Source organism: Rattus norvegicus, chromosome 15, assembly GCF_036323735.1.
Source record: "Rattus norvegicus strain BN/NHsdMcwi chromosome 15, GRCr8, whole genome shotgun sequence".
In the NCBI taxonomy this organism is placed as follows: domain Eukaryota; kingdom Metazoa; phylum Chordata; class Mammalia; order Rodentia; family Muridae; genus Rattus; species Rattus norvegicus.
Genome location: NC_086033.1, coordinates 13,449,861 through 13,471,343, shown reverse-complemented (window position 1 = coordinate 13,471,343; position 21,483 = coordinate 13,449,861). Strand labels below are relative to the sequence as shown.

Here is a 21,483-nt window from a genome sequence, read left to right as displayed (position 1 = left end):
CACAGGCTTATAGAGGGGTCAAGTCACTGTCAGAGACAGCAAGACCAGCTAACACCAGAGATAAGCAGATGGGAAGTGGCAAGGGTAAGAAGCAAAGCAACAGAAACAAAGGCTACATGGCATATCAGAACCTAGTTCCCCTACTACAGCAAGCCCTGGATACTCCAACACACCAGAAAAGCAAGATTTTAATTTGAGAATCACAAGTCATGATGATGTTAGAGGTCTTTAAGGACATAAATAACTCCATTAAAGAAATAGAGGACAACACAAGAAAATAGGTAGAAGCCCTTAAAAAGGAAACACGAAAATCCCTTAAAGAAGTACAGGAAAACACAACCAAGAGGTGAAGGAATTGAACAGAACCATCCCAGATCTAAAAATTGAAATAGAAACAAAGAAATCACAAAGGGAGATAGAAAATCTAGGAAAGAGGTCAGGAATCATAGCAAGCATTATCAACAAAATACAAGAGATTGAAGAGAGAATCTCAGGGGCAGAAGATACCACAGAAAACATTGACACAACAGTCAAAGAAATGCAAAACGCAGAAAGTTCCTAACCCAAAACACCCAGGAAATCCAGGACACAATGAGAAGAACAAACCTATGAATAATAGGTATAGAAGAGAGTGAGGATTCCCTACTTAAAGGACCAATAAATACCTTCAAAAATTATAGAAGAAAACTTCCCTAATCTAAAGAAAGAGATGCACATAAACATACAAGAAGCCTACAGAACTCCAAATAGATTGGACCAGAAGAGAAATTCCTCCCATCACATAATAGTCAAAATATCAAATGCACTAAACAAAGAAAGAATATTAAATGCAGTAAGGGGAAAAAGTCAAGTAACACAAAAAGGCAAGCCTATCAGAATTACGCCAGACTTCTCACCAGAGACTATGAAAGCCAGAAGATCCTGGGCAAATGTCATACAGACCCTAAGGAGAACACAAATGCCAGCCCAGGTTACTATATCCAGCAAAACTCTAAATTAGCATAGATGGAGAAACCAAAATATTCCATGACAAAACCAAATTTATAGAATATCTTTCCACAAATCCAGCCCTACAAAGGATATTAGATGGATAACTCCAACATAAGGAGGGAAACTACACTCTAGAAAAATCAAGAAATCTCCTTGGAACAAAACCAAAAGAAGAGAGACAAACAAAAATAATTCCACCTCTAACAACATAAATAACAAGAAACAATAGCACTATTCCTTAGTATCTCTTAAGATCAATGGACTCAATTCCCCTAAAAAAGACATAGAGTAACAGAGTGGATAAGTAAAGAGGCCCCAGCATTTGGGTGCATACAGGAAAATACACCTCAGAGTAAAGGGCTGGAAAACAATTTTTCCAAAGAAATGGTCCCAAGAAACAAGCCAGAGTTCAAAATTCTATGTATCTATTTTTTTATTCTAATATCGAATAAAAGTGACTTTCAACCAAAAGTTAGCAAAAAAGGTAAGGAAGGGCACTTCATATTCATCAAAGGAAAATCTACCAAGATGAACTCTCAATCCTGAATACCTATGCTCCAAATTCAGGAGCACCTACATTCATTAAAAAAACTTACTAAATCTCAAAGCACACATGTCAGCTCACACAACAATACTGGGAGACTTCAACAGACCAATAGACAGATCATGGAAACAGAAACTAAACAGAGACCTAGAGAAACTAACAGAAGGTATGAACAAAATAGACTTAACAGATATTTATAGAACATTTCATCCTAAAACAAAAGAATATACCTTCTTCTCAGCACCTCATTGTACCTTCTCCAAAATTGAGCATAAAATTAGTCGCAAAACATTCTTCATTAGATACAAGAATATTGAAATAATAGTGCATTCTATCAGATCACTACGGACTAAGGTTGTTTTTCAATAACAAACAAAAACATCAGAGAGGCCACATATACATGAAATGATATGTGGTCTACTCAATGATAACTTGGTCAAGGAAGACATAAAGAAATTAAAGGCCTTTTAGAATTTAATGAAAATGAAAGCACAACATACCTAAATTTATGGAAACAATGAAAGCAGTTCTAAGAGGAACACTCACAGCTCTGAGTGCTTCCAAAGAGAAACTGGAGAGAGCATACACTAGCAGTTTGACAGTACATCTAAAAGCTCTAGAACAAAAAGAAGCAAATATACCCAAGAGGAGTAGAAATTATCAAACTCAGGGCTGAAATCAACCAAGTAGAAACAAAACGAACTATACAAAGAATCAACAAAACCAAGAGTTGGTTCTTTGATAAAATCAACAAGATAGATAAACCCTTAGCCAGACTAACCAGAGGGCACAGAAAGAGTGTCCAAATTAACAAAATCAGTAACAAAAAGGGAGACATAACAACAGAAATTGAGAAAATTTTAAAAAATCATCAGATCCTAGTACACAGGCCTATACTCAAGAAAGCGGGAAAATCTGGATGAAATGACAATTTTCTAGACAGATACCAGGTATCAAAGTTAAATTGTGACTGGATAAACCATCTTAACAGTCCCACAACTCTTAAAGAAATAGAAACAAGTCATTAAAAGTCTCCCAACCCAAAAGGCCAGGACCAGATGGCCTGAGTGCAGAATTCTATCAGACCTTCATAGAAGACCTAATACCAATACTGTCCAAACTATTCCACAAAATACAAACAGATGGAGCACTACCCAATTCCTTCTATGAAGCCACAATTACTCTTATACCTAAACCATACAAAGACCCAACAAAGAGAATGTAAGACCAATTTCCCCCATGAATATCAATATAAAAAATTCTCACAAACCAAATCCAATAACACATCAAAATGATCATCCATCATGATCAAGGACCCTTCATCCAAGGGATAAAGGGATGGTTCAATATACGTAAACCCATCAATGTAATCCACTATATAAACAAACTCAAAGAAAAAAAACCACATGATCATCTCATTAGATGATGAGAAAGCATTTGACAAAATTCAATATCTCTTTATGTTAAAAGTCTTGGAGAGATCAGGAACAAGAACCATATCTAAACTTAGTAAAAGCAATATACAGAAACCAGTAGCCAACATCAACCTAAATGGAGAGAACCTTGAAGCAATTCCACTTAAGTCAGGGACTAGACAACACTGCCCACTCTCTCCCTACCTATTCAACAGTACTTGAAGTCCTAGTCAGAGCAATCAGAACAGAAAAGGAGGTCAAAAGGATACAAATTGGAAAGGAAGAAGTCAAAACATCACTATTTGCAGATGATAAGATAGTACACTTAAGTGTCCCCAGAGAACTCCTCCAGCTGATAAGCAACTTCAGCAAAGTGGCTGGATATAAAATTAATTCAAAATAATCAGTAGCCTTCCTCTACTCAAAGGATAAACAGACTGAGAAAGAAATTAGGGAAATGACACCCTTCACAATAGTAAGAAATAATATAAATTCTTTGGTGTGATTCTAACCAAGCAAGTGAAAGATTTGTATGATAAAAACTTCAAGTCTCTGAAGAAAGAAAGTTGAGAAGATCTCAGAATATGGAAAGATCTTCCATGCTCATGGATTGGCAGGATTAATATTGTAAAAATGGCCATCTTGTCAAAGGAGTCTACAGATTTAATGCAATGCACATCAAAATTCCAACTCAACTCTTCATAGAGTTTGAAGGAGCAATTTGCAAATTCATTTGGAATAACAAAAAATGCAGGATAGCAAAAACTATCCTCAACAGTAAGAGAACTTCTGGGGAAATCATCATCCCTGACCTCAAGCAGTATTACAGAGGAATAGTGATAAAAACTGTATGATATTGGTATAGAGACAGGCAGGTAGATCAGTGAAATGAAGACTCAGAAATGAACCCACGTACCTATGGTCACTTGATTTTTGACAAAGAAGCTAAAACCATCCAGTGGAAAAAAGATAGCATTTTCAACAAATGGTGCTGGTTCCACTGGAGGTCAGCATGTAGAAGAATGCAAATTGATCTATTCTTATCACCTTGTACAAAGCTCAAGTCTAAGTGGATCAATGACCTCCACATAAAATCAGATATACTCAAACTAATAGAAGAAAAAGTGAAGAAGAGTCTTTATCACATGGGCCCTGGGGACATTTTCCTGAACAAAACACCAATGACTTATGCTCTAAGATCAAGAATCGACAAATGGGACCCTATAAAACTGCAAGGCTTCTGTAAGGTAAAAGACACTGTAATTAGAACAAAATGGTAACCAACAGAAAAAGATCCTTACCAATTCTAGATGTGACAGATTGCTAATATCCAGCATAAACAAAGAACTCAAGAAGTTAGACTCCGGAGAATCAAATAAACCTATTAAAATGGGATACAGAGCTAAACAAAGAAATCTCAGCTGAGGAATATCAAATGGCTGAGAAGTACCTAAAGAAATGTTCAACATCTTTAGTCATCAGGGAAATGCAAACCAAAACAACCCTGAGATTCCACCTCATACCTGTCAGAATGGCTAAGATAAAAAACTCAGGTGACAGCAGATGCTGGTGAGGATGTGGAGAAAGAGGAACACTCCTCCATTGTTGGTGGGATTGCAAACTTGTACAACCTTTCTGGAAATCAGTCTGGAAATTCCTCAGAAAACTGGACATAGTACTACTTGAGGACCTAGCTATAGCACTCTTGAGTATATATCCAAATGATGCTCCAACATATAACAAAGACACATGTTCCACTATGTTCATAGCAGCCTTATTTATAATAGCCAGAAACTGGAAAGTACCCAGATGTCCCTCAACATAAGAATGGATCAGAAAGTGTCGTACATTTCCACAGTGGAGTACTACTCAGCTATTAAAAGCAACAACTTCATGAAATTCATAGGCAAGTGGATTGAACTAGAAAATAACATCCTGAGTGAGGTAACCCAATCACAAAAGAACACACATGGTATGTACTCGCAGATAAGTAGATATTAGCCCAAAGCTTGCAATATCCAAAATACAATTCACGAACCACATGAAGCTCAAGCAGAAGGATCACCAAATTGTGGATGCTTCAGTTGTTCTTAGACGGAGGAACAAAAATATTCACAGGAGGAAATATGGAGACAAAATTTGGAGCAGAGAGTGGAGGAATGGCCTTTCCTAGCCTGCCCCACCTGGAGATCCAGCCCATACATATACAGCCACCAAACCCAGACACTATTGTGGATGCCAAGAAGTGCATGTTGACAGGAGTCTGATATAGCTGTCTCCTGAGAGGCTCTGACAGAACAGGACAAATACAGAGGCAGATGCTCACAGCCCACCAATAAACTGAGAACCAATGAATTGGAGGAGTTAGAGAAAGAATTGAAGGAGCTGAAGGGTTTTGCAACCCCATTAGAATAATACCAACCAATCAGAGCTCCCTGGGACTAAACCACCATCCAAAGAGTACACATGGACAGACCCATGGCTCCAGCTTCATATGTAGCAGAGGATGGTTTTGTTGGGCACCAGTAGGAGGAGAAGCCTTTGGTCCCTCCAAGACTCTATGCCCCAGTGTAGGGGAATGTCATGGCTGGGAGGTTGGACGGGGTGGGTGGATGGGTGGGGGACTGCCTTCATAGAAGAAAGGGAGGGTAGGATGGAGGTTTATGGACAGGAAACTGGGAAAGGGAATAACATTTGAAATGTAAATATACCCCCCCCAAAAAGGCCAAGCTGTCTAAAGTCCCAAATGATGCAACTGGACCCAAGCCTTTCTTAGTTGCTGGTATTTGCAGGCGATCTTCTTTCTATAACTCACATCCTAGATTCACAACTTTATCTCTGGCTTCATGTTTTGGCACAAAACATATTCTCTCTCTCTCTCTCTCTCTCTCTCTCTCTCTCTCTCTCTCCCTCTCTCCCTCTCTCCCTCCCCCCTCTCTGTCTTCTCCTTGCCTCCCCAATGTGTTTGTGTGTGTGTGTGTGTATTTGTGTATTCCTCTCTCCAACCTTTATGTCCATAAAGACTCATTTCATATCAGTTTATGAACATGATTTTCTTTTAAACTCTCATTTGGCCTCTACTTGCTGGTGTCTATAAGACCCTATCTAGAAATAGGTTTGACATCCAACTCTACTGGATTAGAACTCGACATCTGAAAAGACACAGATCACCATCATCAGACTTAGGGTCCGAGGAAAATGCTTTGGATAAAAATATTCAGAGATCTGGAAAATATGCATTCCAGGTTGACAATGGCCTGTCTCCTCTTTCCAGGGACTGTCAGGATAAACAGGAAGACAGGTGAGGTGAGACTTAGTCAAGCAGTGTGGTGGGAGAACTCTGAGTCTCTTCCCTTGTCTGCTGCTTCCCTGCCCTTGTGGTTTGCTAATGGATGTTGTCCCCCAAACTAGTAGTGTCACCTTTTCTATTTATTCATTGATTTACTAATTAATTTATTTAATGTATATATAAGTACATTGTACCTGTCTTCAGACACACCACAAGAGGGCATCAGATCCCACATCGGATCCCACTACAAATAGTTATGAACCCCCATGTGGTTGCTGGGAATTGCACTCAGCACCTCAGGAAGAGAGCAGTCAATGCTCTTAACTACTGAGCCTTTTCTCTTTGAAATTGTTTATTAATTTGTCACCTTATCAAGAGCATGTCAGTTGTCACACATGACTCTGGACCAGGGAATCTGGCTTTTGTTCCCTGGTTGAAGCACCTAGCACTGATATACGTGTTCTAGCCCATGGCTGTGTGCCCTTTCATTGGCAATGTTTTGTTTGTGTTTGTATTTTTATCTACTCATGATACTTCTCCATAACCCAAGCTGACCTTTTGCTTGCCATTATTCTTTTCTAAGCCCCCTGATGAAAGGTTTGGAATATGTTTTGTATTGTGGTAGCACGATGTGGTAGGAGGGGATGCCTTAGCGGGCTCATGCTGCAGCATCCCTCTTTGAGGTAACAGGCATATAATGGGTCAAGTATAAAATTAAGTTTATTTTGGGGCATGAAGAGGAGGGTCAAGAAGGGAGTAGAGGCAAAGAACTTGATAGGGGACCGAAAGGGACAGAAAGAGGAGAGAGAAACGCATGGGGCAGAGGTGATAGGGAGAAAGAGGGACAGAGAGAGGAGAGGAGAGGAGAGGAGAGGAGAGGAGAGGAGAGGAGAGGAGAGGAGAGGAGAGGAGAGGAGAGGAGAGGAGAGGAGGGAGAGGGAGAGGGAGAGGGAGAGGGAGAGGGAGAGGGAGAGGGAGAGGGAGAGAGACAGAGACAGAGACAGAGACAGAGAGACAGAGAGACAGAGAGAGAGACAGAGAAAGAGAAAGAGAGAGAGTTTAAGAGGTGAAACAGTCCTTTTATAGCATCCAGGCTCCTATCTGGCTGTTGCTAGGTAATAACTGTTGGGCAGAGCCTAGAAGAAATGCTAACAATATGCCTCCAGTGAGCATTTGCTTTTGATGTCTTAGGGACTGAATTTGTTGACACAGTGCTCAGCTGTCTCCAGCTTGACCAGTGAATAGCTTACCACATGTTCATTAGTGAGACCCATATGACCCTTGTGGGGACAGTGACATGATTCCTACTCTTGGGACAGGGCCCAGCTGTGACCCTCCATGAATGTCGATGGCTGTTGTGGGCATAAGACTTATTTGTATAATAATGTACGTATTTTTGGACCCATTAGCAACAGAGGGCTCTTTTCCTCAGATGAACATTATCCCTGTTAACATTAATGACTCCATGATAATTAGAAACAGCAGAGTCTAGTAGTTGAAGGTATGTCCATGTCTCAGAAAAATGGTAAACACTGGGACCTTCAGGACGACCCTTAAGGCTTTGGGATAGAGCTTTAAATACATGAGTTTGAAAATACATAATTTCTTAATTATGCAAAAATTAAGGATGCAATATGAATTATATGAGAGGTTTTGTGAATCTAAAGGAACAAAAGCAGCTGCACCATGCGCCAACTTACTAGAAAATCACTTAGGAAGGAGATAAAATGATTCAGGGAGTGGCAATTGTAGGAGATACCACCCACCTAAATTTGTTTGCGGATGCTTACAAAGACAGACAGATTCCTAAGTTCAGCATCACATAAGGGCAGAGGAAGGCTAGGCTCAGGTGTGGTATAAATGGTAATTTCTGGGTAGGGTCCCAACCAATCTAGGTTTTGCTCTGTGCTTAACGGGCGCTGGCCTATCTGTGAATTCCTTTTTGCAACGTTAAAATAAAATGAATGCTTGTTGTCTCCTAAGAATCAAGGGCTGGGGTGCTCAGATGCTGATTCACAATATAATCAAAAGAAAACCTGAAGTGAATGACTGAGTTGATGTGTAAATAAAATCCTGGGTTTGCATGAGATGAGCTAGCAGAAAGCAGTAGAAGTTCTTTAGAATTTTCTCTACCGGAAGCTAAACTGTCTATAGACCTCTGAAGAGCAAACACAGCTCTTCAAGAATTTTTTTCTAACAGATTTCTGACTTTGTTGAAAGAGCCAATAATTTGTTTATTTGTTTGTTTATTCTCTCTCTCTCTCTCTCTCTCTCTCTCTCAGAATTATGAAAAGCACAACTATGTATTTAAGAGAAATTAGGGAACATGCCTTGTTTGGCAGGGCTGTATTGGGCATTAATTTATATTTTTTAATTGAATATTTTATTTATTTACATTTCAAATGTTATCCCTTTTCCTGGTTTCCCCTCTGCAAATCCCCTATCACATCCCTTCTCACCCTGCTTCTATGAGAGTGCACCCCCAGCTCCCACCCTCTCCTGCCGCACTGGTAGCACTAGCATTTCTTTGCATTGGGGCATCAAGCCTTCACAGGACTAAGGGCCTCTCCTCCCACTGATGCCAGATAGGCGCCTTCAGTTCCTTCAGTTCTTCCGCTAACTCCTCCGTTGTGGTCCCTGTGACCAGTCTGATGTTTGGCTTTGAGCATCTGCATCAGTATTGGTCAAGATTTGGCAGAGTCTCTCAGGAGACAGCTGTATCAGGCTCCTGTTAGCAAAGCACTTCTTGGCATCAGTAATAGTGTCTGTATTTGGTGTCTGCTTGTGGGAAGGATCCCCAGGTGGGGCAGTCTCTGGATGGCCTTTCCTTCAGTCTCTGTCCCACTCTTTGTCACTGTATTTCCTTTAGGCAGGAGCAATTCTGGGTTAAAATTTTGGAGATGAGTGGGTGGCCCTATTCCTCAAATGGGGAGCCATGCCTAACCTCTGGATATGGTCTCCACAGGTTCTCCCTCCCCTTTGTTTGGTATTTCAGCTAATGTCATCCCTGTGGGGGTCCTGGGAGGCTCTTGCTTTCCTGGCATCTGGGGTTTTTTGGTTGCTACCCCCAGTTCCCCATGCCCCATTGCTACACACCTTTGTTCAGCTTTTCTGGCTTTCGTCAGAAACCTTTGAGCTATCCAGATAGCTTTTAGAATATTTACTAGCAGAGAGAGCTGTTTTACTAAGCAGAGACTTTTTTTTAAAATAACAAGAAAAATCTATCAGGGGCAGAGGAGAAAACACATACACACACACACACACACACACACACACACACACACACACACGGGGGGGAGAGTGAGAGAGAGAGAGAGAAAGAGAGGGGGGGGAGAGAGAGAGAGAGAAGAGAGAGAGAGTGTGTGTCCAGAAGCCATCTCATCAAAACCTAGCCTCCCATGATGCTTGGACCCACAATTTGATTTCAATCCCAATTTGACTTCAGTCGGGGTACTTCCTTCTCTCAGAAACCCTCTCTAAGCATAGGCTGGTCCTTGGCACTTCACTAACAGCTCCATGGCTGGAGCAAGCTCTGTTGAGGCTCTGGGGGAAATTGTCTTCACTATATACATGGTTTCTCTTTGTCATTGATTCCTCCTCACAGGCTCTAACAGTCTCAGGATCTTCCCCAAGTGCTTGCACAGTTCAAGGTAATCGTCATCCCCTCCTCTCATCATCCTGAATATCTCAGCTTTACTTATCTGATTGTGTATGAATCTTAAGGAGCAAAGATCATTCCTTCACAGTGTTTGGAAAGTCAGCACTCAACTTCGCATGGGTAAGAATAAAACATGAAAAAAAAAATGGAATCTCTGTAAGGGTTCAAAAATCAGTGAGGGAAGACCCCAGACTCAGATAGTGGGTAAAAACAAAGAGCATGTATTCTGCAGAAACATCCAACATGCAAGGATTACCATTGTTCAGAATAGCAAGGGAGATAGAGACATTTGATACCTCTTATAACAGAACTGCTTAATTGCATCTGAGATAACCAGTAGACCTCTAGAATTTAGGGCACGTTCCAAGGGGTTACAGAAACCATTAACTGAAGGTCATAAAGAAGATATACACCGCAGGATCCCAGGTGCAAAAACAGGAGATAAGGCATTGACTGGGTTTTTCTAAACAAAACTTTAACTTTGTCTTAAACTTTCCATGACCCGGTAAGATAGTAACAAATAGTGAGTTAAGCCAGATAATTATTCCTAGTGCATATGCATGTAGACCTATGTGCAGACTCAAAGTGGGCTATTCACCATGTGAACACAGGCTCTGAGAGTCTTACAAGTACGGGAGAACAAAGGGTAGAGATATGTCCCCTTCCCCTTTTCCCCCTGTACTTCAACACAGAGCCACTTCCCTAAAGGTTGCTTTCTCTAGCTTCCTGCTGTCACTTTGAGGTGGTAATCAGAGGCTGCTTCTTCCAGCCTTAAGGCAACTCAGATGGATTAGCTGTGAGAGCAAGTACCTTAGCAAGTAGCTTGTGGCCTAAATTCTGTGTGTACATGAGATATGAAAATGAACTCCATCTCTAGCTTTGGCAGGTGCTGAAGGGTTTCCCTCTGTGTCCCAGGAGATGCTCCTAGAAAGGGCATGTCAGCATATAGTCAATTTGTGGATAGCTAGTTAGCAGGTAGGTAGAGAGCATGTTAATAAGAAATAAGAGCAGGACTGTGTTGTAAGTTACAGTGAGGAGCTCACAGCTCACTGTCAGCTCTCCAGCTCATATCAGTTCTGTGTGTAGCAGATAAGGTGAAGCATTGTGCAATGATATAATGCTACAGAGGGACCACCCATTGTAGCTAATAAACGCAGAGGCTTACAGCAGGCAGCCAAAGATTCTGATGCTGTACCATGAAGACCTTCATGCTGTCTGGCTTTCTCTCCAGACCCCATGGAATGCTAGAGAACGACCACCCTTTGTAGCTAAAGAAGAGGCTCACAGCAGGCAGGCAGAGACCCTGATACTGTCGCAGTAAAGACTGTCTCTGGTTCTCCAACCAGAGGACAACTGACTGCTACCCTAGCTGCATAGAGATAAGAGGATCCAGAGAAAAGAGCTGCCACCTGAGACACCTGAGACGTCCAAGCAATGGACAGACTTTGAGCCTTGCCTGTGAGCCTCTCTGCCACTTGCTTCTGCGTCCGGTACCCATTGTGTATGCTGTGAGTTGATGCTTGACGTTGAGCTAGAGAGTCTTGCTTATGAGCGTGCCTCTTGCTTCTGAGTCAGGCACCCCACGCAGGTGTTATGAACTGATGCTTGTCATTATAGTGAATAAACCTTGAGATCAAGTGTTATCTGGATTCTTGTCTTTCCTTCCCAGCCTCAAGCTGGGTATGACTTGAGACAGTAGGCCAGGACACTTCCCAGTGACAGCAGCAGCAGTTCCTTCTTTGGACATTCTCTTGTATCCTGAAGAACCTTAGCACCTTCTGTGATGTCACCAGTGTCATGGTGACACCAACTGCCTGTGGAGTATTCCTTCAGGGTCGATAAGGTTCACCAATGTAGATATTGTTGACACTGATTAGGATATTTGAGAGAGAGAGAATGGAGAGTGCAGGAGTGAAGGAGCAGAAAGAAACTGGCCTTCCAGGTATGGGGATCAGGAGCTGGGAGCCTCTGGGAACAACTGGATTTCCATGCTTGTGATGGTTCCTGAAAGTTAGAAATTCTAGATCATTAGTTTGTCTGTCCCAAAAGCCAGGAGCTGAGAAGGACACAGATGTGCTGGGAGCTCCTGGCTTTTACTCTTACTGTGGAGTGCACAAAGGTTATCTGGAAGATGGGGTGGGAGAGACTTCTGTGGCGACCCGGCTCAAGCCAGGCCATTACTATACTTCATCCCCATTGGATTCCTTTGGTGCAGTAGCTGTCTAACAGTAGTAACCAGGAGAGAAAAATGGTTCTGGCCAAGATCATATAATATCAAGTTTACAACAGAATTCCTCTGACTGCGTTCTCTGACAGTGGTCCCCTTAGATTTCTGAATCAGCAGTTATGATTGGCAGTCAGTTTTCTAGTGTGGCAAAGAAGCATTGGAGTCAGTCAGTCAGGGCAGGGTTCACCCGTAGACATGTTCTCAAAGCTGATCAGGCTATTTGGGAAAGAGAATGGAGAATGTGGGGAATCCACACAGAGGCTGAAGGAAGATGGCCTTTGGACTTTGGACTTTGGAATTTTAAGCAGCGTTAGGACTGTTAAAGTCTCTGGGGAATTTTAGAGACGACAAAGTACACTGTAAATTATATCATGGTCATGAGCTTTTGGGGATGATGAAATGTTATAACATCAAAGTGATATATTTGCATGTCAAGTTGACAGAGAGATTTGTGACACATCATATTGATTGTAAGCTTGGCAGGATTTGTTATCAGGGAGACATCCTTGGAATGTCTGAGAAGTGTTATCTGGACTGACTTGGTTCGGGTAGGATAATCCACTTTAACTTCCAGACTGAATGAAGAGAAGTGATCTGACCACCAGCATTCATGTATCTTTTAGTCCTGGAAATCAGCCTTCTACTTCTGAATGATACCTTCTCCAACATAATGGGCTACATCCACTCATACAACAACCAACATTAACCCTTTCTTTCTTGAGCTGCTCTGACCAAATATTTTATTACAGTAACCATTTCTATAACCCCCAAGCTGTAATGTGTGAGTATGCCATTCAAATAGAAAGGTTTGTTTTGGATCTAACTGTTACTTTGAGAGCTCAATAGCACTTCTAGTGTTCTTGCCTCAGCGAAGCAATTTCTTGTAAGTGAAACTTAAGAAAATAATCCTAAAATTTTAATTACTCAAGAAATGTTAGCTTATATAAAATTAGTATTGATAGAACTCAATTAGGTGAAAATTTTTTATTATAACAACCATGATGTGAAGTCAAGAAAGGAAAATATATGTGATAAATGTAAAGCTTTTTTTAAAAAAGGAAGAAACAAATGGTCCTGAGAAAGCTGCCATGAGTACAGGGGATACAGGGATTCCAGTAGGAGATCAGCTTGAGCTGAGACTCTGAGGAGTGTGGCTTAGGCACTGAGAGCTTCCGTGAAGCAAGAGGTCTATCATGCTTCTCTGTTTTTCTAAAAGCTTGACCCCATCCTGACATCTTTGAGTTTTCCTGGATTATCAGTGAAGACAGGTTTGTGAATCTGGTGATCATGTGTAACTTTAATTTTTTTTCAAATCATATTTTGATGGTGGCTCTTAAATGCTTCAGGGAAGTAAAGATCAGTGAAGATCAGCAAAGATGTGAGACCCACAAGCATTGCACAGCTAGCTGTACCAGCAAATCAAACTCTCTCTCCATTACTCCATGGAGTTCTACTCATACCCTCCAAACATCACTTGTCCTCCCAATGCCTTGAGTCGGCATGTGTCTTCGTCATGTGCATCCAACCATCGTGACAAATGGAGCTCAACCTCGAACTTATCTTTCAGCACAATGTCCTTTCATGTGTTTGTTTTAGCAAAATTTCCTCTCTCCTGTGTCTGCTTCCGTGAAACATTTCTTTGCAAGTCTGCCTTAGTCTCGTACCTGTGTCTACTTCAGGAAAACACTTCTTCATGTTTTTGCCACACCAAAACACCATCTAACACAACTGACTCTCCAAAAAAAAAAAAACCTTAAGTTTTCACTTTGACCATGTTCTGCCCTAGTGTGGTTTATTCATTAACATGAATCTGAATGATTTGGCAAGTAACTTTGGCGTCCTTATACTACCTGACAGCTCATACACAGTATCAATTTTTTCTTGGCTTCTGAAAGCACATGACTGAAGACTGTGAAGCCAAACCACATCCTGTGCAGCTCTGGGTAAGTCTGAGAAGGTTGTCTCCAGGGTCAGTTTGTACAGGGAGGCAGAAGAAACCAGCTAATTGTGGGACAGCCACCTCCCTATAGACAGATGGGAGAGTTGACATCCCCAGGGTGGCAGACTAAGGACTGGGCTTTCAGAACCAGCTAGGGCAGTCTTGTGTTGAATTACTTGTCTAACACCCTTCAGTGTGTCAGGTTTGGGCTTAGAGAAAGTAGCATGTAGGGCATTCCCTGGCCTTTTACTTCTAGAATTTGGCATTCCAGAGATAGCTAATTATCTAGCATTATCTTGTCAGTGTGATACAACATCTGAAAAGACACCGTGCACCCCACATCACTCATTTATTTTGGGGTCCACCAAGTACACTTCTGAAGCCATATTTCAGAATCCTGGAGAATTTACAATCCAGGGCTGTCAGTAAATTTAAAAGGGTGAGGTAGGGCTCAGGTAAAGAGCTGAGGGAAAGGAGCCCCAAGAATCTGTTCTCTTGTGCCCTTTGCCTGCCCTTCTCATACTTGCGATATTGTCCTTAAAGCTGTCTGAGTCACCTTTCCTAAGGGCATATGTGTTGTCACAAGTGGCTGCAGGTCAAGAAATTTGGCTTCTGTGTATCCGAGGGTGAAGCATCATATCAGTGACACAGCATATACTCTCTCCACAAGTGTGGCACGTTGGATTTTCCCACTGAGAATGCCTTTACGTACCCCTGGCTAGCCTTTCATTAGCCAATCATCTTTCCCTAAACCCAAGTGCAGAAATGCACCATCACTCTTTCTGTGTTTGCTCTTGGTGTCTGAGGACTCATCTGGGGAGCACCAGTCCGTATGTATCTCTAGCCTGACCTATCAATAGGTCATCACACCTTTGCCAACATCCTGATGGCTGCAATGCATTCTGCTGAAGTATTTGGGGAACATTGATCATTGTTTATAGGACTTAGCTATGTTCTGACAGAACACCCACAATCCCCATTACCCCACCACATTGTAACAGCTGTGTCTCTACCTTGATATTCACTTCAGGGGACTGATCTTTCTTCCTCATAATCCTGACTTAATTTTCCACATTTGTTTATCATTGTATTGATTAGAGATCTTAAGGAGGGGCAGAGCCATTCCTGAGCTGTGTTTGAAAATTGAGTCTTCACTATCATCCATATATGAAGGAGTAAAAATATTCTAATGAACCACAGAGATCTCTCTGGCTTTGGAAGGGAGAGTGGTAAATGGTGTTCTTTGTGTCTCAGGGAAGTGGCCTAGAAAGGGAAGTTTGGATTCTGGTATTTGGTGAAGAGCTAGTTAGTAAGTAGAGTGGACTGCACTATACAATGTCCTCCTGGGCATTCTACTGTATCCTGGAGAGCCCTTGGTGTTCTGTGTGATGTCACCAGTATTGTGGCAACAGCAAATGTTCTTGGGGTGTTCAGTCAGTGCCTAAAGGTTTTGCCCAAAGACATGTTGGCAAGGCTGAGCAGGCTATTTGGCAAAGAAAATGGAAAGTATGGAGAGACCAGTGAGGGTCAGAAAGAAGTTGGCCTTCAGTCTTGGTGTAGAAGATCACAAAATAAATGGTCCTGGGGAGGCACAGTGAGTCCTGGGCAGGGAGTGATGAGCGTCATGGAGGAGGTGGGCGTCAGCTGGGTCTTCCAGGAGAGCAGCTTAAGTACTGGAGCCTTTGAGTCACTAAAGAGAAGACCCAGAAAAAAAAAAGATTTCTGACGGTTAGTTTGTCAGAGAGCCAGAAATTGACAGAGCTGCTGTGCTGGGAGCTCCTCAATTTCATTCTGGCAAAGAAACCACCAGGAGGATCAGGGAGATTAACAAAGTGTCTCTCTCAGGTTAGGGTATTGAAGCACTTCATCCTCCCATGGGTATCTCCTGCCAAGATCTGAGAGGGATACTCCCCTGGGCATGTATCAAGGTCTCAGACAGTCAGACACTTTGGTCCTGAACAAGAGACTCCAGGACTTACCTGAATGGCATCAGATATGAGCTGACCTTGTCCTCTAAATATTCATGTCTGGGACAGCGTATACCTTCCAGGGCCAGCAGGACTGAAGTAGAAAGTGAGGCACATGTCTAGTCACATTGATTGGGCCAGGGGCATGGCTTATAGGCACAGCTTGGAGCAAGCTGCTCTGCTCTTTGAGGGTTTTCCTGTGTCTCTAGCATTCACTATTTCTCAGGCTTCTTCCTGGGACTCAGCGTGGTCTCTCCTGGCCCTGTGGTCTGAGACAAAGGTCCAGGGACAGGGGAAGCAGTGTGTGAGCTCTCAGTCATAGTATGAGGAACAGGGCAGTAGTATGTGAGCTCTCCTCATGCATTTTAAGAGGCCTTGACGGGTACTGAATGTGGGAGATGCTAGGTGCTGTGGGTTTGTGGTGAATCTTTGTAATTCCCAGCAAGTGCTGGCGGTCTGATTGCTCCTGGAAGCAGGAGGAAGGGTCAGATCTCATTTGGTGCCTCTCAGTGACTGAGAGTCTGGAGCTCCTCACTGCTCCTCTCTGGTCTTGTTCTGAGACAATACCACATCTATTTCTTTAGGATTCTAAGTGTGTGTGTGTGTGTGTGTGTGTGTGTGTGTGTGTGTGTGTGTCCTAGTATCCTTCAGATAGTCAGGAGTCGGTGATAGAGCCTGTCTTAGAGTTTTCAGGTGATGTCAGCAGTGAGTCTGTGGAGCCCCACTTTGATCAGTGCAGCATTTGGCCCCTGTCCTCACTTTGGTGGCATATTGGAGTCTCCTGGGGAGTTTATAAAGCCTTTTTCTCTAGAAAGGCTGGTTAAGAATCCCTGATCTGAAGACAAGAGAGACGTCATCAGAGTTTTCTGGTGGGCCCAGGCCTGTGGCAGACTCCTGGAAGCTTCGTGAAGAGCTAGTTTGTTCCTTCAAGCCCAGGGAGGAAGTTTATACAGCCCAGATCCCTCCTTTTGGTCCCCTTACCTCCACTGGCCTGGGACCAGGATAATAAGTTTAATAAGTACCAGGAAGATCCTGGATTGGGCTTCTGGGCTGGAGCAGTCCAGCAGGCAGTCATAATTCATGTGATCCTTGAGGCTTGTGTTCATAGGGTTTTTTCTTCTGGGGCCAAGCCCTACCACAGGCTGAATTTTGAATTTGAGAGTTGAACCTGAAGCATCAGAAGGTGATGTCTGACATGTATAAATTACCCAAGGAGTTATAGAGGCCTTGGACAAGCACAAGGAGCTAATTAGAGGAGACAGAATCCTACTGGGGAGTGACTGGCTTGTCTGGGAGTCTTGGCAGAAACTGTTTCAGTCCTATTTTCTTTGAACTGAAATGAGGGCTCTGGTTCTACCCTGTCCACCTTCCTTGTGGCTGTCAGACTTTGTACAAGAGCTGGTGTGTTCCTACAAGCATTATCCTGCCCAATTCAGCAGTCTCTAAATAGAAAAAGATTTGCATCATGAGGGGAATATCAATCAGCCTGTGGTCTCTGGGGTTCTGACAGGAGATTTACAGAACTGGGTTCCATGGGACTCATAGATGGGTTGGTCTTCTGTCCTCTCTCAGAAGGGGTTTGCCATCTCTCCACTGATGGACAGATAAGCACAGCTGGGGGACACTTCCTGCTTTTGGAGGTACATGGATACATTTTGGTGTCAGGGTTTTTAGAAGTACTTTGAGTATCTCTGTAATTTGGCTGTTCTCTGGATTTAGGCTGCCCCTGGGTAATGCTGACATGGCTACTGTAGACTCCAGTTTGAGGCTATCTGGGGACCAGGGTCCTTGCAGGGAATGATGGTACTTGGAGAAGTGGGAGACAGAGGAAGGCAAATTTTTTTTGGTTGTAGTTCAGCATCCTTCATAGCCTGATTGAGTACACTCAGCTGACGCGTACAGTCAACCTATTCCAGAATGAGAACAGGAAACTGCTAGGTGAACAGATTGCACTGCAAGTGCTCTGTGAGGAGGCCCGTGAGAAGTGCTATGGCTCTGTGTCAAGCAGTACCAGGTAGGCTGAGACGTGAGAGGCAGGCTGCCCCCCTGTCCAACCATAAACATAGAGATGCCCATGTAACCACCAGCTTATCCAGGCATTCACCTATGCCTCGTCCAACTATTCATCTCTGTGATTGTTGACAGGCATTTTTGGGAGCTTAGCCTCTTTCAAGACACTGGAGGATTGGCAGCACACCCTCCTGCCGTGCTAGAAGCTGCAGTCCATTGAGGGAGATGAGGATCATACATCACACCCCTACATACCATTATGTCCGAGGGGTGCTATGTGGGGGACCACTTAGGGAGTAGCACAGAGCTTTGAGTGATGAAGTCAGAGCCTGGAGCTCATTTGGTTTGCAGGGGTCATGTGAGATCACAGGTAGGAAGCAACTTGCAAGGATGAGAGCCTAGTGGAAAGGCCAAATGAGCAGTTTCTTATTCTCATCCTTTTAGGTGCATGCAGCCTTTCTCCTGCTGATTCCCTGCATCCCGAGGTGGTCTCTTTACCCTGCCCAGATCTTGGATAACACTGACAGAAACTGAGTAGCAGCTTGTCAGTCGTGCTTTCTGTGAGTGCTGCTGGAGAATTCTTTCCAGGGATATGGGAAGGGTTTCTGACAGGGTGGAGATTTGAGGCTTCAAGAAAAAGAAAAATTCTAACTACCTCAACATGGTCTGACCAAGCAGTATACTCTCTAGTCAGTTTTAGTCCTGAAAGGCTGGTTAGCAGAGTTGTGAGCCTCTCCTGAAATATTGGTGTGCACTGTCTAAATTCAACTGTTCCTCCAGCATGGTGGATTCCTCATTGCTTTCTGCTCACTTAGATTTCTGTAGTGTGTGTGTGTGTGTGTGTGTGTGTGTGTGTGTGTGTGTGTGTGTGTGTGTGTGTGTGTGTTTGCATGTCTGTGCCAACCTGTATCTTGGTGGAATTGTTGGGAGGCCAGATAACGACATTCAGTGTTTTCATGCTTCTTATTTCCTTGAGCTCAGGTCTCAATGAGCTAGATGGCCAGCAATCTTTGGATCTCCTGTCCCTCATAGGTGGTACTCCCTGTCTCCTGTCTTGTTTTGTCCCAACTAATTGCTACAAGTTTCAGTTACTCAAAGAAAGGAAGAACATGATGGTTTTCCTTCATATATATGTCTTGCTCTGGTGCTTCTGTGCAGGACTCAGGGTAGGTTTAGTGAGGGGACTATGATGGGTCAACTTGGACCTTGCTGGAGGCTTTTTTTTGAAACCCTCTTTCTTGGGAAGTTGGTCTGGTGTGCTCCAGCTTTGCTGTGCAGAGTTCGTAACTTACCTGTAGGATCCTGGAAGAGGAAATAAGTACAGGCCAGGGCAGCAGAGTCTGGCTGAATCTTAGAGCCTTGTACACAGCATAGGTTCTACTACCTTAGTATGTAGCAGGAAATGTGCTATCACACAGTTACCTTTTCTCTGGTGTGTGTTGTGTTGTGTGTGTGTGTGTGTGTGTGTTAATGTATGTGTGTGCCTATGCATGTGTGGACAGTAGGGTGTGTGTATGTCTGAGTGTGTGTGTGTTAAGGGGTCCATGTGCCCGGGTGTGAGTGAGCATGTGTTGCCTATATGTATAGAGATGTATGATTTTGTAGGTGATTATGGTATGGATGTTTGTATGTACAAATGTGTGTGTGTGTGTGTGTGTGTGTGTGTGTGTGCACATGTGTCATGGATTGAATGTGCTTGGCCCAGGGAAGAGCACTATTTGGAGGTGTGGCCTTGTTGGAATAGGTGTGTCACTGTAGGCATGAGCTTTAAATCCCTTATCCTAGCTGTCTGGAAGTCAGTCTTCCACTAGCAGCCTTCAGATGAAGATGTAGAACTTTCAGCTCTGTCTGCACCATGCCTAGATGTTGTCATGCTCTCACCTTGATGATAATGGACTGAACCTATGAACCTGTAAGCCAGGATTAAATGTTGTCTTTTATAAGACTTGCCTTGATCATGGTGCTTTCTCTAGCAGTAAAACCCTAACTAAGCAGAAGCTGGTACTGGGAGTACAGACTGGACCAAGAGGCTTCAGTGGAGAAGAATTTCAGAATGTGGCTGAAAGTGGTTTTTTTTTGGGGGGGGTTTGGTATTTTGGTAAAGAATGTGGCTGCTTCTGAAGGGTCTACATTTAATCCTAGGAGACAAAGCCAAACAGATCTCTGAGTTCAAGGCCAGCCTGGGTCAAAACAGGTTCTAGGTGAAGAAGAGCTTAAATTCAGGCATGGCGATACACACCTTTAATCCCAGCATTAGAGGAGACAGAGCCATGCAGATCTCTGACTTCAGGTCAATCTACAGAGCAAGTTCCAAGAAAGCCAAGTTTAGGCAGAGAGGGAGTCGGAAAAGAGAAAGATGGTAAAAGAATAAGGGGAGCCATGTTCCAGCTCCAGCAAACAGCAGAAAATGGCAGCTTTGGCCATGTGCTCTGGCTTTAAGGGTAAAAATAGAAGGGACTTCTGGGAAAATTGATGCTGGTCAGCTGGAGCTAAGAAATTAGCTGTGATTCAGAAGAGACCAGCATCACTGAGGTGAAATCTTTTAGAAACTGTTTTCTGAGAGCACAAAGAAACTGTGTTCCAGAGATAGCCAAGGTTACACCTTATGCTGCAGCTAGACATACTTGGTAATGTGTAAGAGTCACCCAGACAGTATTGGTCTTGAAGGCATGAAGGGGTCATGAAGAGCAGCTGAGGCTTGGCACTGTGAGAGGCAATGCAAGGCCTTTGGTGAAGGTGCAGCCTCAATTGCAGTTGATGGCTCAGTACTGAAGGGGTCATACAAAGGATTTGAGGCTTGACACCATGAAGAGAATCTATTGGTAATGCCTAGTTACAGTTGAATAACCCAGTGTATTGGAGAGATCAGTACCATGGGATGATCACCAAGAATAGCAGCAGCAGAGGAGTGGATCAACCTGTGCTACAGAGGGCAGAGCTGCAGAAGTGACTTAGTCCTTTGGAGGAGCCCAGAAGATTATGTGTGGATCCCAGACATTGGAACAAGAAGCTGTAACATTGAAGCTGCCTTGGAGGCCCCAAGATGTTCAAGATGCCAAAGTCATAGTATATCACCTGAGGAATGCTGCTAACAAGCAATGGAACCAGCCCAGGAAAAGAAGTTTGTTGCAGTCAACAGAGATGAAAAAAAAGTTGGAGATCTGGAAACTGCTTTGCCTTGTAGATGCAGAATCTGGAGTTTGTCAGCTAGTTTCCTGTCTTGATTTGGGGATTACAGTTGAATGATCAAATGGATACTGTTATAGACCATGGGGACTTTGGAAGTTGGACTAAATGTACTTTTTTATTATGCTATGGCCATGTATGGCCCCCATAGACTCATGTATTTTAACAAGCCTATGGAGGCCAGAAAGTGGAATGTGATGGTTTGTATATGCTTGGTCCAGGGAGTGGCACTATTTAGAAGTGTGGCCTTGTTAGAGT

The 21,483-nt window shown here is 43.1% G+C and overlaps 1 pseudogene; it reads left to right on the top strand.

The window, feature by feature from the left end:
* The window catches only part of Eno1-ps18 (enolase 1, pseudogene 18), a 57,250-nt pseudogene that overhangs the window by 1,243 nt on the left and 34,524 nt on the right, over positions 1 to 21,483 (top strand).